Here is an 18,168-nt window from a genome sequence, read left to right on the forward strand (position 1 = left end):
ATGAACATTCACTGTTCATTTCTGATAGCTCAACATATTTCTCCTTCTGTGTTAAAGGTCAAGGGTTTTACTTTTCCTGAATCAAAGGACACTGTCAAGTATTTGTGATCCCTGTTGCATGATGGGAGGGAGGGATGTCTGTTGGCATATGGTCAGTGACCTGTGGTTCATGCAGATGTGACTTCAAATCCTGGGGATAGCATCTGCTCATGACTTACCATGACTTATAATGGAACAGCTGTTCTGTCTTTCTGAGATCCCTTTTAGCCATGGTAAAGTGAGTATAGATGAAACTCTGCTAAAGTTTTATCAGGACAGCAGCTTCAGCATGTAAATAATCTTCACACATTGCCTAGATAACCACTGATTTGTAGGAGTTTTCCACTGCTGAAACTATTGACATTAATATCATGGTCCCTCAATTAAAATCAAACAAATAAACAAACAAAAACAATAAAAGCAAACACAAACCAATTACTATGAAATCCAGTTAGATCATGTGGGTATATAATAGAATGCCACAGATGGCATGCACATCTATAATTATTATAGCATTAGTCAAAATAGCCTAAAGTGTTTGGGAAGGTCCATGCATGACACAGCACACATATGTGGATGTCAGAGAACATCTTTGTGGAATAACTTTAGATTTTTTGCTTTTATGTAGATTTTGGGGCTTAAATTGAGCCCAAGAGGTCAACCTTCTGAGCTACTGTGCCAGCCCTGAACACTTTTGATTGGACAACCACAAATTATTGAAGAAATCATGAAAGAAATTCAAATAGTCCTAGAAACAAGTGTAGATCGTAGCTCTGCCCATCAGAGTCGCTGGTATATGCCCAACACAATCCATAGTCCATAGGAAAAAGCTATAAGTGCTCACAGAAAAATCTCAGTAGGCTCTCAAATAAACAATTTATTATACAACTTAAAGCTCAAGAAAAAAGAAGCCAAACCCAGTTCAAAGTAAGAAATCATAGAAGTTGAAGTGGATAGCAGTGGAACAGAAAATAAAAGAATATGTAGGATAATCAGAAATGGTTGAGAATCTAAGCACAATTGACAAACCACAAGTAAAACTAAAGAAAGAAGATTATGCAAATTAATAAAATTAGCCATTAATAGGGGGAAAATAAAACAAAACGCATTCTCTGTAGCCAGTATTAGCCAAATACCAAAACTGGATAAATGATAAACAGCAGTTAAATAAGAACAAATAGGCCTAAGCCTACTACAATGCAGTCCACTGTTCTGTATTTAAATAAAAATTAGTTTAAACTGAAAGTAATTCTTGTCAGAAAAGAGTTCTAAGTACAGAGAAGAAGGACAGTTGGGACCAGATGTGACTGAATAAACGAGCTACAGGTACAAAGAAAACTGAAGTAGACAATTGTGTGTTTCAGGTCTTACTGTGCTACACTGTCTCCAGTCCCAGTGTATTTGGAAAGGAAATAGGGTGGGGTGAATGGAAGGATTAGGAAGGAAGAGAAAGAGGGAGAAATTATTCATGTTTTAAGTAAAATTAACAAATAAATTTATTTTGAAAAATAAATGAAAGTAAGACTGTCTCATATGAAGCTATTCTGAGGGGAGAGATATTGATTAAGACATAAAAATTCAGAAGGGGAAAATTTTGACCTTGCACTTGAAGGATTAAGGGAATGGAGTTGAAGATGGAGCAAGGAAAGAGTCGTGGCATGCAAAGAAGACAAGGTAAAAGGACTAGACGTGAAGCTGAGCCCCACACACTGGAGGACGAATGTGCTCTTGCTGCTTTGGTCAGCTGACTAAACTGAGGGCTCGACTGCCCGAGAGAAAGATCTCTCTCCACACTGCTCATCAGTTGTCACCTTGTCTGCACCTGACATCGTTTCTCTGACACACGTTGTTCTTTTTTTTTTTTTTTTTTTTTTTTTTTCGGCTTAAGAGATTCTTTTTTTTTCCTCATTTTTTTTATTAAAAATTTCCATCTCCTCCCCTCCTCCTCCCCCTTCCCTCCCCCTCCCTTCCACCTATACCCCCACTCCGCCCCTCTCCAAGCCAAAGAGCCATCAGGGTTCCCTTCACTATGTTAAGTCCAAGGTCCTCCCAGCTCCGCCTAAGTCCAGGAAGGTGAGCAACCAAACTGACAAGGCTCACAGTGAGCCCGTCCATGCTGTAGAGTTCATGCTGCCTGGAATCCCTGATCCTGTGCCCTGACATTCCATCTGAACTGGCTTGTGTCGGTTTCTCGGCGTCCCTGTGTCTCCCAAGCTTTCCCTAGTGTTCTCAGGTGTCCTGCTCCTGTTCTAAGGCCATCCACCCAGAGGAGTCAGACTCTGGCCTCCAGGCAGGTCTGAGGATTCCTGCAAGGGAGTGCAGGCTTCTTCAGATTGTGACGCAAGGAATAGGTCCTCCTCTGGCACTGGGGAGATCCAACCAGTTTCAGTCACAGCAAAGATTGGTCTAGGACGCCAAACGCCTCCGGGCTCCTTTTGAAGGAAGAGATGGGCAGGCGCCAATGCAGGAGCTCCTCCAACAACATGAAAGGCAACATGACATCACCACAAGCCAGACATCCCGAAACAACAAGAATTGAACACCCTACCCTAGAAGATATAGAAGGAACTGACCTTAAACAGTACTTTATGAAAATAATAGAGGACCTTAAACAGGAGGTAAAAAACTGCCATAAAGAAATGGAAATGACAAACAAAAAGGTAGACGAAATAAATAAATCTCTCAAAGATACCCAAGAAAAACAAGAAAAACAAGAAAAAGCAATCAAACAGGTAAGGGAAACAGTACAAGACCTGATAAATGAAATGGAGGTATTGAAGAAAACACAATCAAGCCTATAATTCGTAAAAAAAAATCCTAGAGAAGCTAAATAAGAAGGTGAATCCAAAGAAAAACATATAGTTATCCTCCTGGATATTGGAAGTAGACAAGATTGTCAGACAAAAAATGGGAACATGGGGGTGGGGTGGGATGGGGGATGGGGGGATGTGGAGAGAAAAGTGTGAAGTGGAGGATGGGAAGAGCTTGGGGGAATAGGATGGTTGGGATATAGGAAGGGTGGATATGGGAACAAGGAATTTTATATCTCAATTAAGGGAGCCATTCTAGGGTTGGCAGAGACTTGACTCTAGAGGGGTTCCCAGGTGTCCAGGAAGACGCCCCCAGCTAGTTCCTTGGGCAGCTGAGGAGAGGGTGCCAGAAATGGCCAGATCCTATTGCCATACTCATGAATATTTTGCATATCACCATAGAACCTTCACCTGGCATTGGGTGGGAAGGGGGAGGAGGAGGGGAGGAGGTGGAAATTTTTAATAAAAAAATGAGAAAAAAATAAAGTAGAATAGACTAAAAAAATTACAGTGAGTGCCAATTAAGGACAGTGGAACTGTGTCTCACGGCCTCTCTGTTTTACACTAATCATAAGTCTCAGTTTAACACTATATTCACTTAGAGAGTGGATTTTCACAAAAACATTAAACTTTAGATTAGGGAGGTGTCAGATCAGACACTAAAGCCAGACGTTGCATGACTTCCTGGGCACTCACAGCACCCTTTACTGTGTTAGATAAGGACTTTGCCGTCAGCAACAGAGGAGAGATATCATTTGTCATGATATACTCTAACCTGAATCAAAAAAAATCATCTAAGGTCAGAAGCCTGATTTTGAAGCACAGCCAGGGCCAAGTGCCAGCCTTTGGCTGCTTTCCCATGGCACCTTCACTGAAAATGAACTTTACACAACTTTCCTGAGCCAAGTGTGTGTGGTTAAACCTTTAGTCCCCTCACAAAGTAATAGTTTATTTGAGTTTTTTGGTGCCTACCCTGACATATTATCCAGTTCGTCAGGGTTGCTCTTCCATTTTAATGATGATATTTTTCTGTGAGTCATAAGGGGAACATCGGTGTGAGGCTTTTATTTTAGTCATTCAAAGAGGGGAAGATGAGGGCTCTGATGTCAAGGTCTCCCTCCAGCAAAGCAGTGAATCTCAGGAGAGATTTACTCCCCACATGCCCTGTAGAAATATCTGGAGATATATTATTGTTAGAACTAGATGGTGGCTGCTGTGCTATTGGCTTATCACGTGTGTAGAAGCCTGCTACACTTCCTACCCACGTTCCTCAAACACCATTAGTTTCAGTTAAAGAAGAAGCTTGTGTCAGAGAAACGATCTCAGGTGCAGACAAGGTGACAACTGATGAGCAGTGTGGAGAGAGATCTTTCTCTCGGGCAGTCGAGCCCTCAGTTTAGTCAGCTGACCAAAGCAGCAAGAGCACATTCGTCCTCCAGTGTGTGGGGCTCAGCTTCACGTCTAGTCCTTTTACCTTGTCTTCTTTGCATGCCACGACTCTTTCCTTGCTCCATCTTCAACTCCATTCCCTTAATCCTTCATGTTCACGTGCAAAATTTTGACTTTCTGAATTTTTATAGGTTTTTCTCAATATTTCTCCCCTCAGACCAGCCTCAGATGAGATAGTCATACTTTCATTTATTTTTCAAAAATAAAGAGAATTTATTTGTTAATTTTAATTAAAACAAGAGTAATTTCTCCCTACCTCTCTTTTTTCATAACCCTTCCATTCACTGTCCCACTTTCCCTTCCCAAATGCACTGGGGCTGGAGACAGTCTTTGTGTGCAGCACAGTAAGACCTGAAACACACAATCGTCTACTTCAGTCTCCTTTGTACCTGCAGCTCATTTATTCAGTCACATCCTGTCCCAACAGTCCTTCCTCTCTGCACTTACAACTCTTTTCTGACAAGAGTTACTTTCAGTTTAAACTAATTTTTATTTTAACATACAGCACATTGGGCTGCGCTGTGGTAGGTTTAGGCATTTTGGTTCTTATTTACCTGCACCCCTGCTGTTATGCATTTATCCAGTTTTGGTATTTGACTAATACTGGCTGCAGAGAATGTGTTTTGCTATGTTTCCCCCTTTTCATGTCTACTTTTATTAATTTGGATAATCTCTCTTCTTTTTATACTTTGATTGGGGGTTTGTCAATTTTGCTTAGTTTCTCAGTCAATTCTTTGATTATTCTACATATTATTTTATTTTCTATTTCTTTATTATCCACCTCAACTTCTATTATTTCTTGCTTTGTACTAGGTTTGATTTCTTATTTTCTTGAGCTTTAAGTTGTATAATAGATTATTTATTTGAGAGCCTGCATAGATTTTACTGTGAGTACTTACAGCTGTAACTTTCTTCCTTGGACTATGCTGTGCACACCCCAGAGCCTCTGATGGGCAGGGCTATAATCTACACTTGTCTCTAGGACTTTTTAATTTCTTTCAGGATGTCTTCAATGATCTGTTGTTGCTCATTCATGGTGATCAGGACTGGCACTGTGTCTCAGGATGTTCACCACTTGGCTTCAATTTGATGCTCAGAATCCACATAAGTGAAAAAAGAGAATCGATTCCACACAGTCCTCTGATCTCCACTTATGTGCATATGTCATGCATGGACCATGACACAACTGTGCCCACCCCCTAAACAATTAAAAATTAATTTGAAGAACTATTGGCAGTTGATAGAAATGAAAGTTACTTTTATTTCTGGATATGAACCTTAGTAGATTGCCTAGGCCCCAGTGAGTGGCCACATGACCATGTGTATATGTTCAGCACTAACTGAACTCAGAAAGAATAAAGGGAGGGAGGGAGGAAAGGAGGGATGGAGTAGGGGAAGGAGAGAGGAGAGGAGAGGTGAGTAGAGAAGAAGAGAGAAGAGAAGAGGAGAAGACATGAGAGGACAGGACAAGAGAGGACAAGAAAGAAAAGGAGAGGAGAGGAGAGGAGAGAAAAGAAGAGAAGAGGAGAGGAGAGGAGAGGGAAGGGGAGGAGAGGAAAGAAGAAAAGAAAACTGGGAGTGAAGTGAGATACAGGGGTCTTGGGGGACTTAGAAGGGTGGAGTAGAGTTTGTATATGGTCAGCATACACCAGCAGCCAACAGTGTAGCCAGGAAGATACCACAGGTGGCTTGACTCAGAGTCCTCACACATGTCCCAATGGTCAACACAGCTTGCAGAAAAGAGGTTTAAGAACACTCAGAAAGGTGGCCGAGTAGATTTTTTGCATATGTCAGCTGAAGTCCAGTCTCTCAGACCCTCCCTTTCTAGTTCCTTCCAAGTAACCTATGAGGGTTTTCTCACTTCCTGTTTTAAACTTCCTGGGTTTTCTGAAGCTTTCCCACATTTCTGTGCTCAGAGTCCTACTGGAGCTCGGTGAGGTGACCATTGTCTGACACCCAGCACTTCAGAGAGTGAAACAGTAGGGTTGTCCTGAGTTCAAAGCCTCTGTGGCAACATAGTGAGGCGCCGTCAAATAAAGCAAGCAAAGAGACAAACAAGCCTGTCATAGTCCTTGGAGTCAGAAAATGTCTATGTTTTCAAAGAAAGCTTCTGCTTACTCCTGTGTCTTCCCAGAAACATTTATCCACACCTGACATGCCCCTGTCCTGTGCAGGCTCATACTGTTCTGCAGGTGTCTCTATTCAGACTTCTCTGAAGCTTAAAAAGACTCAAGTCTCACGAATGAGTTAGCTGAAATGTGTGCATTGAGGTGGGAGACATTTCTTGTGCTATGAACCTAACATTGAGACTAAATGCACTCTCTCTCCAACTCCATGTCAGAAGGGAAAGGCTAACGCTTCCTTCTAAAAGGATTCTCATATTCTTCCAAATTCATCTCAAGCCTTCATGCCTATGTGAATTCACAGCAAAGGGAGAGTCAATCATCTGTAATAAAATACAGCAGGAATAGCCTTGGGGACATGTGTGTAGTTATCAGGCTGGATCTCTGAGTTAAAAGGGGCCATGAGAGATAGAGAGGTTCTTCCTATGGAGTGTAGATGAACTGGCTTGGGGAAAATAACTTACTGAATTGTGGAGACCTGTGCCTTTAGATGCAAAGGAGAGACCAATGCTGGATATGGTATAGGTGTTCTAAAGAACACCATAGGCAAGAAACACAAACACTGGAATTGATAGAAACACAAAGATGATCCATGAAGGAAAGGTCTCTGTGGCTTCAACAACAGACATCTTAATGTTATCCAAGATTACAATGTCCAGAGTTCTCTCCTTAAATATCTGGTCTGTGTGAGCACCCATAGCCAGGTTTGTGAACTCTTTATTTCTCTAAGGAAGGAGAAGTTCATCTGCTAAGGCATGTGTGAGGAAGATAAGAATGCCTGGTAGTTCAGTGTGGGCCAGGCTTCCGTGACTTCATGAATTTTCAAGTGAGTCTTTCTGGTTTGAATCATTGATATTTGGTTTCTCACATAAAAACCTGCATCAAATATCCTGAGAAATCATTAAGGTTAAAGAAAAAATGGTCTCTCCTCTGTCGAAGTTTACATATGAGCAAGGAATATTTTAAGGGTTCTTATTTCAGCTGAAAAAAAAAGAGACAGGTCCACTGGGAAGGACTTGGGAAACAGGAACAACCCAGTTAAGGATTGAGCAAAGAGACGATATCACACACATCACTGTCACTTGACTTTGGATTGAATGAATCCTGCCAAGGACAATGAGATAAAAGTACACACATAAGACACATGTTCATACTTAATGTCCTTGACTAAATCAATTTCATTTTTGGCTTCTGCTCCTGCTTAATGATGAGAAGGAAATGTCACAAATGATTGACATTAAAGTAAACATTTGTAGGTCATTAGGAATTGGTTTTGTCTTTTTGGCTCACATACACATCCCCCCTTTTTTATACTGCAATCAATTTTATTTTTCTTATCATTGTGTCATTCATGTGACACTATCCACAAACATCATGTCTACAATTTGTTTCAAAATCCCTACCTCTCCCACCATTTTGGATGTTAGCAGGTGATATTTTTCCTTTAAGCATATCCTATCCTATTCCTTCTAGAAGCCACTCCGAAATCTGCTCCACAGTATCACCATCCACTTATTCCAGACAACAGTACCTTCTCCAAAATGCGGCCCATGCTCTGTATAGGATGGTGCCTTCAATTGATGACGTCATTGTTCTCATGGATAAAGTACTGTTCTTTCCATACCTCTCTCTCTCTCTCTCTCTCTCTCTCTCTCTCTCTCTCTCTCTCTCTCTCTCTCTCTCTCTCTCCTGCATGCATGTGTGCTTTCTCTTAAATCTTACATTTATTGGTTATGTTGTATAGATTCTCAAATTAAAAACTGACCTACACAAGACCTGGGACAAAGCATTCTTCATACTAAATGCAAATTCAATGCAGGTTACAGTTCATAGGAGATGCCCTTTAATTATGTTTTCCACAACAGACTGGTATATGTTTTAACGTCTGGAAGAAACTTCCCACTGGATTTTTACCTGAATGTTTCTTCTTGGGAAAGCCTGCTCTTTTTATATACCTCGAAGGTTTAGGTAATGGCAAACAATGAATTTCCTTCTGGATTTCCACAGAGATGCATCATTTCCTTGGGTCATTTGGTGCCATCAATGTCCTCCTTTCCCTTCCTCACTAACACATAGTAAATCCTCCACTTCCATGTCATACAAATATAGATAGATAGATACATACACGGTGTGTATAGTATAGAAAATGTCATGTTTCTCTTTCTGGGTTCAACTGTTTTGTTTAAATTGATAATATTCTGGTACATTTATTTCCATGTAAGTGACATTAATTCCATTCTCCTAAGAATAAAAATTTATTGTGTATAAATGCCTTATTTTCTTTGTCTAGTTATCTTCTGATAAACATCTAAGCTGATCCTATAATTTGACTGTTTTGACTAATGCTATAATAATTACGGATTTGCATGCCATCTGCAGTATTCCATTATAGACCCACATGATCTAACTGGATTTTATAGTAATTGTTTTGCTTTTGATTTTATTGTTTTTGTTTGCTACTTGCTTGTTTTTTAACTTGAGGGACCATTATACTAATGACCATTGTTTCAGAAGTGGAAAAGCCCCACAAATTAGTGGTTATCTAGGCAATGTGAAAGGTCATTTACATGCTGAATCTGCTCTCCTGATAAAATGTTAGCAGAGTTTTATCTATACTCACTTTACTATGGGTAAAAGGAAGCTCAGAGAGACATGATAGCTTCTCCAGGATAAGTCATGAGCAGATGCTATCCCCGGGATCTGAAGTAACAGCTGCATGAGTCACTCACCATAAGCCATCATCCCTCCCTCCCACAAAGCAACAGGGATCTCTATTAGTTGACAGTGTCCCTGATTCAGGAGAAGTGACACTCTAGACCTTTAACACAGAAGAAGAAATATGTTTAGCTATCTGGAATGAACACTGAATGTTTGTCTAATAAAATGACTCTTCATAAGACTCTTCAGTAAGGATCTGTGGGCAATAAACTTCCTCCGGAATTCAAAGAAGAAGAGGATCAACAGGAATCCTGTTTATGAAAGGGTGTTGGTTGTGCACTGACCCTAGCCACTGGATACTTCAGAAACAGGTAAACAAAATGAAGCTGCTTAAAATTGGAAAATAAAAAAGCACAAGAAAAGGGCATAGGCAAAGAAAGATGAAGGAGAAGAAAGGGAAAGAATTAAAGGCGTGAGAAGATGAAGAAGACAGAAGACAAAGAGGAGCAAATGAAGGAGTGACGGTATGAAGGGGAAGATAGTATCATTTCAAAAATCATACTACAGTGTTGCAATCTTCATTTTTTGGGAGACCTCAGGAAAGGTCACCAACTGTCATTCTTAACAATTTGTTTCCTTGTTTTGTACAAACAAATCATAGGCTTCCTTGGCTCTGTTTCTTGTTCTTCTGTGTCATCTGCTACAATGCCACGTTGCTCTCATGACTTGCATTCTTATTTCCTGGGTGACACTAAAGGGCCTGCCCAATAAATAAATAGCAGAGCGCTGAGGTCTCAACTGCAGAAAGTTTCCTGATCTCCATCCTGTACCAAAGACCAACCCACAAGGGCTTCCTCAACATGAAGCTGGTCCTGGTCTTCGTGCTGGCCGCCATCCCCATTTGCTGCTATGCCAGCAGTGAGTTCTGTGGAGGGGTGGGCGCTGGTTCTGTGGAGGGGCAGGCGGTGGTTTCTGTGGAGGGGCAGGCGGTGGTTTCTGTGGAGGGGTGGGCGGTGGGTTCTGTGGAGGGGTGGGCGGTGGGTTCTGTGGAGGGGTGGGCGGTGAGTTCTGTGGAGGGGTGGGCGGTGGGTTCTGTGGAGGGGTGGGCGGTGGGTTCTGTGCAGCGGTAGGCTACTTTTAGACCACACACTGTTTCTGATCTATGGGAAGAAGTCCTAGCGCCTGAGCTCTAGAACTTGTCAACAGTGGTACAAAGTGTCTGACTCAATAGCCCTGAAGCTCAACACTAGTCCAGATAGTCAAAGAGGCATCATAGATGCAGCGCTGGGGCTGTGTGTGATGTGTCACTACCACACAGGCGGTCCCAAGGTGATGACAGCTCTCCTCATGGCAGGTCTTGAATTTGGATACCAGCTATTTTATAGAAATGGGAAAAATATAAATGACCCTGGACCTAAATGGATTTCCTAAAAATTGTACTTAGGAATCTCGCTAACTGTGGAAAAAGTTACTTCTCAAACTGCAGCATGAGACCTAGGAGTAAACAGTTTGAGTGCCATGACGCAGACTGTCAAAGCTTGTTCTGACCCCTTCACATTGGGTCACTTACAGCCTAGTCCTGCTGGTAGAGAGGAGAGTTCACATTCCCCAAGTCCACTTGAAGTAATGACAGAAGTAAAGCTTTGTCCCTGAGAATGTAGTCAGTACAAACATGTCACAAGGGCAATAGACTTTGTATAATTTGCTTTGTTTATGTTGTCTACTTCACTTATCTGAGAGGCTGGTGCAAAATGACAAGAAGGTGGAGTTCTCAGTTAACTTGATAGGAAAATCAGGGTTAACCTTGACCTCTTTCTCTTGACTGGCTGAACAATGACATCACTTCAAGTACAAGAGTTTATGGTTTATGATACTTCTGATGCAGATGATAGAGTTAACAGTGACAATGACTAATATTTATAAACTACTGTAAAATACTTAATGGGGTTCCCAATAGCACTGAGATGCATCATGGCTACAAGAAAGAAAGAGACAGCAGTTCACTGTGTCTCATCAGAAAAAAGCTTCTCATTTCTTGTGTGTCTCTGCTGACAAAGTTCAGCGAGATTTGATGTCCCTTGTTGGCTTGTTAGGGGCAAGTTTGCAGAACCTAAAGGAATCTTACAGTATGTTTCCATTTTCTGCATGAGGTCACTTCAAGTACCAGAGTTTCTGTTTAAGTTGCTCTGTGATGCAGATGCTCGAGTTAACAGAACAAAGCAGATACTATTCTTGCCATGATAGTTATAGGATGTTTGAACATATTCCATGATGTTCTCAAAACAGAAACAAAATGTGGCAGGCTTTGACCAAACCAAGATCCAAAATGCTTACCATACCCAGCCCAACAGCCTGCCATCTCTTCAGTGTCCTTCTCAGTGAAGGGTGTGTGAGGGTTTTGCTTCTTTGTGCTGGGGTGTCAGGGACAGAGTTTGCAGTTTCTAAGTGGTATCTTGCAACCTGCATTTGCTGTCCCAGATTTGGCAGTGCCCACCACCTTTGCTAATCTGTGTCTCTACTTGTACTCAACAAGATGTTTGTGATGAGCGGTAACCCCTAATGAGTTCAGGCCTCCAGTGATGAATGCCATGTCTTTCCAGGTTCTAACTGCCATGCAATGGATAACCTTATTGAAAAGATTACTAACTCATCAGTATCTGTGGCTGATTTTCAGAAAGTGATTAAGTCATACGCACTTCTTCCTTATCTCGAAAAGGATTTGGCCGTAGTGAAACAATGTTATTTAGACCAGTCTGAGGAGACTCTGGCCAATTATCGAGTGATGATGGTAATTATACATTTTCCCTTTTTTTGTATTATATAACTATATATATTTGAATGATGTACACATATATACATATATCACATATATACATATATGTACATACTTATGTATTTTATATATTTATATTCACATATATTTGTATATATACATATTTATATATCTGTATGCATATATTTCCTCTAATGAGGAAGAACAGTTTCCAGTGTTGTGACTAATAAGGTCCAAGCAAACATTGTCTGTGTACTATTTTTGAACAATATAATTTGATATAATGGTGACATTTTGTTCAGAAAAGCCATTGAAAGACACACCTCATATTCCATATTATTTTGAGGATATTAAAATATTAAAGAAAAACACAAAAACAAAGGAGATGACCCAGAGATCACTCTTTTATCAATAACCTCCCAATCACACAAACACAGGTACACACATGCAACCATGCACGTTCATGAGCATGCGCGCACACACTTGCACATACTCACACACACACACACACATACACACACACACTCAAACACATAAGCACGTCATAACATGGAGAAAGCCCTCAAATGCTTAAGTCAGAGAAAAATACACTTGACTCTCAAGAAGTCCTGCTTTGCGTCAGTGACCAGGGACCTTCCATTTGTACTAATTTAGAGCGAGTGTGGAAGACCCCAGCATAAGAACATCAGGACTAACAGTCTCTTTAAATAACAACAACAACAACAACAACAACAATAATATTCTCTTTTCAAGCATAAAAATGTTGCTCTAAGAATTCATCTAAAGTGTCCCTGTTCTATTTAAGCATCCCACAAGTGCCAAATCTTAGAAATATGCCCAGTTTTAACTAAAACCACAGGAATACACAGGGCCTGAAAGTACTGGTGAGGGCTCTCTAGTCGCTTCTAACAAATCTCATTTTTTAGAGCACTGAGGAATTTTTAAAGCCACCCTCTCTGTTAAACAAGGTTTCCACTGAGCGAGTGGTAAGAGAATAGTGGCAGAGCAGTTCAAAGTGAGGGTCATCAGATACCTTCAGCCTCAGAGACCTCTAGCTTCAGAGTGGGTATAGAATGAATTCCTATGGAAAGGGCTGGGCAAGGGGAGGTTGTAAGTTAGAAGCTAAGATAATCAAGAGGAACCTTTGAAAAAAATAAAAAAAATCTGGGTTTCTTACTGCTGTTTTCTCATGTCTTTTTGTCTCTTAAATGATAGAGCACATGCACCTAATCAGATTTTTCTCTGGAAGCTTTCTGGAATATTTAATAGTAATTGAAAATACTGAAAAAAATTAAAAAAACAAAATTTTTCCTTTTCAATATTGGACTCTACAGTCAAAGTTCAAAATTTAAGCTGCTTTCTCATTTATTTTACAGGATGCTATATACGATAGTAAAGACTGTCCACAGACTGCCTAAAAGTTCCACGAGACCTTTAACTCACAGGAATGAAGACCTGATACCATAATCATAACTTTTCTTTCTTGATTTTACCTTTCTGTCCATAAAGCGCAAGACTACTGTTGGAATCTCAAAGGCATTTCTTTCTACTCGTTAAATTTATTTGCAAATACCAATGCTTCTTTGTGTGATCTTTTAAAACTGGGGGCTTAAGAGGCCTGCAACCCTCCATTCTAGGACACACACCCACAGCTGCCTCCCATACAACCTTAAAGTGAGACTAAGAAAGGAGAGTGTGTGTCCCTGGCCATGCTGAGTCCCCTCTCTGGAAAAGAAAGGAGAGTGTCTCTCCTTGGTCATTGAGTCCCCTCTCTGGAGAAGAAAGGAGGGTGTCTCTCCCTGGCCATGCTGAGTCCCCTCTCTGGAGGAGAAAGGAGAGTGTCTCTCCTTGGTCATTGAGTCCCCTCTCTGGAGAAGAAAGGAGGGTGTCTCTCCCTGGCCTGTGAGTCCCCTCTCTGGTGAAGGGCTCAGCTACTTTCTCACCACCACCTCTATTCAGCATCCTTGGCATTATCCTGCTGGGGGTCTGAGCCTGGGATGTGCTCCCAGCCCTGCTACCAACAGGGCTTTGTGTCTACAAGAATTAGGAAATAAAGATGGTCCCACATAGGCCACTCAATGAATAGAGCTCCCTGTGTAAATAGGTTCAGAGAAAGAAATCATAATCATCTAAAATGAGGAAAAGGGCTTCAGGAAAAGAGAAACTTCGGAGTCTTTTTGTTTGTTTGATTTTTGTTTTTTGCATTTTGTTTTAGATACTTCCCTTAATGGCAAAATGTCTTGATGAACATACGAATCAGAGGAAATGACAAACATTATAAATATTTCTTATATCAAAATTAATAAAATGAAAAAAATAGGATTCTAACCCGTTTTTGTTAGGGACCGAGAGAAGCCCCAAGGGAAAACCAACAGCCAAGCAAGCAATAACAAGAATGGTTTATTAATTCCAACACATGGCAACCCACAATGAAGGTCACAAGTTCCCTTTAAGTAGACTTTGGGGAAATCCAGGGAGAAGGGATTAAAGTAGGGTTGATTGATAGGGGAAAGATTAGTCTGGGTACTGATTGATGGGAGTACTTATTGGTTAGGGTCCTTTCTGCAGCAGGGTAGGGAAAGCTATCTTTAGCTAGCAAAAGGCTGGGGGTCATCTGCTGAACTAGCAGAAAGGCTTTAGGGCCAGCTAATCCAGAAGAAGGGCTTTGGGCATCTGCTAAGCCAGGAGAAGGTCTATGGGGGTCTGCTAAGCTAGCAGAAGACTGGGGATACCTGCTAGTTGGTTACCTGTAGGTAGCGGTATTTTTGAGAACTGCCTGTTTAGCTCTGCCCCATTTTAGTGAACCAAGACTAAGATTTCTATCAGGCTACTAGGAAAGCCTGGCCTGTGACCCCCCAATCCCCGCAGCTCTCTCAGTTTCCTCTAATAATAAGGAAGGAGGGAAGTGGGTCTACTCTCTAGGTGCTTTTTACTGGGGAGCCTGTAGTGACTGAACATAAGAAAGACAAAAACATATGTCACTCAGACTTAGAGGGAAAAATTCATCCTAGATCTCAGTCATTAAAAACACAGTAACACACACAAATTTATGCTCATAAATTCCTTAATTAGAAAGAAATAATTTAAATGATTTTTCAAAACCCCAAACTGCCAAAATCTATCAAGATGAAACAAAATCTTAACAACGCTTTCTGAGTCAAGGAAATTGATCTTTAATTAAATACTGAAAAATAAATTTCCAGGCCAATCAGATGTCACTAGAGAATACTGTCAAATGCTTACAGAGGAATTAACACTAAATCTATGCAAACTGAAAGGAAGATAGAAAAGGAGTAAACATCTCTCAGCACCAGGGAAGTGCTGCCCTGCAGCACCAAAACCAAAAGCAAAACAGGAAAACACAAGTTGGCATCCTAAGTATAAAAAATATAGCACTTATAATACATAAAAATGACATATTTAGATAGAAAACTTGCTCTTGGAGATTCAATAATTGAAACAGTCTCTATCAGAAAACTCTTGGATCAGAGACACTCTACTAGAGAATCACTAGAAACAGAATGTACAAAGCCCAGCAGAATTTCTATGCACCCCTAGGAACACATTGAGAGGGAATTTAAGAATACAATGCCATTCAAAATAAATGCCTATAGATGTGTCTGCCCTACATGCATTGCTATGGATGTGATAAAATATCCTGACAAAAGACAGCCTAAGAGTAAAAAGGTTTATTTTAACATAGTTGCGAATTACAACTCATTGCTGTGGTGTAGTCACAGCTGCAGAACTTAGAGCAGTTAGCTGCCTCACACCATGCTCAAGAGCAGAAAGTAACAAATGGACGCATTCTCGCTGCTTCTCTGGTTGTGCTCAGGCTCATTTCTCACTCATACAGTTCAAGGTTCTCTGAATAGGAAAGGGTGCTGCTTACAATGTCTGGGACTTCCCACATCTGTTACCCTAATTAAGACAACATCCCTCAGACATACCCACAGGACAATCAACATAGACAATACCTCACTGAAATTATCCTCCAGGTGAGAGTAGACTGTGTCAGTGTGACAAAGAGGTATACAGCTCCCACCATGAAACCTTTAAAACTTTGAGGCAAGAGAATGAGTAAGACACTAAAAGTTAGGAAAAACACCTATCCTCATAAATCAGAAAGATACATGTTAAAATATCCATATTATTGAAAAAGGCTACAGATTTATTGAAATTCCTATCAAGATTACAAAAAAAATAATCTTTAAGGAAATAGGAAAAATGGCCCAAATTTAAATGGGAACACAAAAGCCCCTGATTATGCTAAACAATCCATAGCAAACAGAATAATGCTAAAGGTGTCACATTATCTTATTTCCAATTGACCTCTTGTGCCATGGTACTACAATCTTCATGGTACTGGTATGAAAGAGATGTAACCAATGGAATATATTAGAAGAGTCAAAAAAATTATTCATCGACAGCCTCAGTGATTTGGGATTCCCCGCTGTGTTCTGTGATTGCCATTAATGAATAAAGAAACTTTTTTGGCCTGTTGATATGGCAGAACTTAGGTAGGCAGGAAAAACTGGGCTGAATGCTGGGAGAAGGAAGGCAGAGAGTTAGACTCTATGGAGCCAGGCAAGAGTCAGACATGCCCCAAACTTTGCCAGTAAGCCACTGCCACATGGCAATACACAGATTAATAGAAATTTGTTATATTATGATGTAAAAGTTACCCAACAAGAAGTTAGTGCTAATGGGCCAAGCAGTGTTTTAATTAATATAGTTTCTGTGTGATGATTTTGGGTCTAAACTAGCACGGTTGCCGGGACTCTCTCCCTTTCAACAAATTGGTGCCAACATGGCTATCTAAATCCACTTAAAACTTTAAGAAGCTTAGAAAGGAACTCTAGACACAGAAAAACAAAGTTTAATCTCATTTTTTCTCAGATGGTAGCAAGCTGTAGCTCCCTTAAGAGAGGTTTTCCTGATTCACTGGAAGCAGAAAAAGCCACAACATTTTTAAAAGGCAGCTTCCTGGGCCATGGTGTCAGTGAAAATCCGGCTATGGAGTATTTGAATGGCATTTGTGGGCCCAGGTATTCGTGTGCCCACTTGGGGTCGGGAGGAATGTAGCTGAGACCAGCTCAGCACACCCCACAGGGGCAGACTGTGTGATCAGGTCTACAAGGCATACACAAGCAGGAGAGCATGGCAGATTCTTGCTGTCATACACAGAGATATTTCCATACCATGCAGTATGCTGCATGGCAGATTTTGCTTTTACTCAGAAAAAAAAAACATGGTTTATATACTGCATGGTGCTACCCAGAGTTTCAGTGGTGAGGATGGCTCCCACCTGACAGGCCTAGAGTTGGAGGTGAACTACCTCCACAATATTTAAAGACTGAGAGAGGCAGAGCCAGCACCCAGGGCCACTGAGATCAAGCTGCTTAGCGTTTTAAGAAATGCTTTAGGTCAGAAAATATTTACAGATATGAAATAAAGACAAATCAAGATTTAAAAAAGACCTCTAAATTGGTCAAAGTGTTGGATAAATGTACATAGACTTCGGAGAGGGAAGAAAAAGACTATAAAAATTGTAAGAGGAAATAGTCATTTTTTAAAAAATAAAGTCTTAGTCAGTGGAGTTCCATCTGGACTGGTGAGTGAGTATGACCCTGGGGCAACCTGCCCTGGAAGAGAGCACAGACCCCCTCCCCAGGCTCCCTCTGCAGGCTTGTCATTGTTTCTCATGTCCCTGCCTCTCCCAAGCTTTCCCTAGTGTTTTCAGGTGTCCTGCTCCCTTACTAAGGCCATCCACCCAAAGGGGTCAGACTCTGGCCTCCAGGCAGGTCTGAGGATTCCTGCAAGGGAGTGCAGGCTCCTTCAGATTGTGCTGCCAGGTTTGCTGTGTGATATTCCATCCTGCCCTGCCCCCACCTTGGCCCTTTTGTCCTGGCGGCTTCCCTGGGCTGCCTGGAATCCCTGATCCTGTGCAGTAAAGTTCCATCTGGACTGGTGAGTGAAAGTGACCCTGGGGCAACCTGCCCCAGAAGAGAGCACAGACCCCCCTTCCCCAGCTCCCTCTGCAGGCTTGTCTTTGTTTCTCATGTCCCTGCCTCTCCCAAGCTTTCCCCAGTGTTTTCAGGTGTCCTGCTCCCTTACTAAGGTCATCCACCCAAAGGGGTCAGACTCTGGCCTCCAGGCAGGTCTGAGGATTCCTGCAAGGGAGTGAGTGCTTCTTCAGATTGTGCCACAAGGAATAGCTCCTGCTTGGGCACTGAAGAGATCCAACCAGATTCAGTAACAGCAAAGATTGGTCTAAGACACCAAGCACCTCCCGGCTCCATTTGAAGGAAGAGAT

Source organism: Arvicola amphibius, chromosome 1 (genome assembly GCF_903992535.2).
Source record: "Arvicola amphibius chromosome 1, mArvAmp1.2, whole genome shotgun sequence".
In the NCBI taxonomy this organism is placed as follows: Eukaryota; Metazoa; Chordata; class Mammalia; order Rodentia; family Cricetidae; genus Arvicola; species Arvicola amphibius.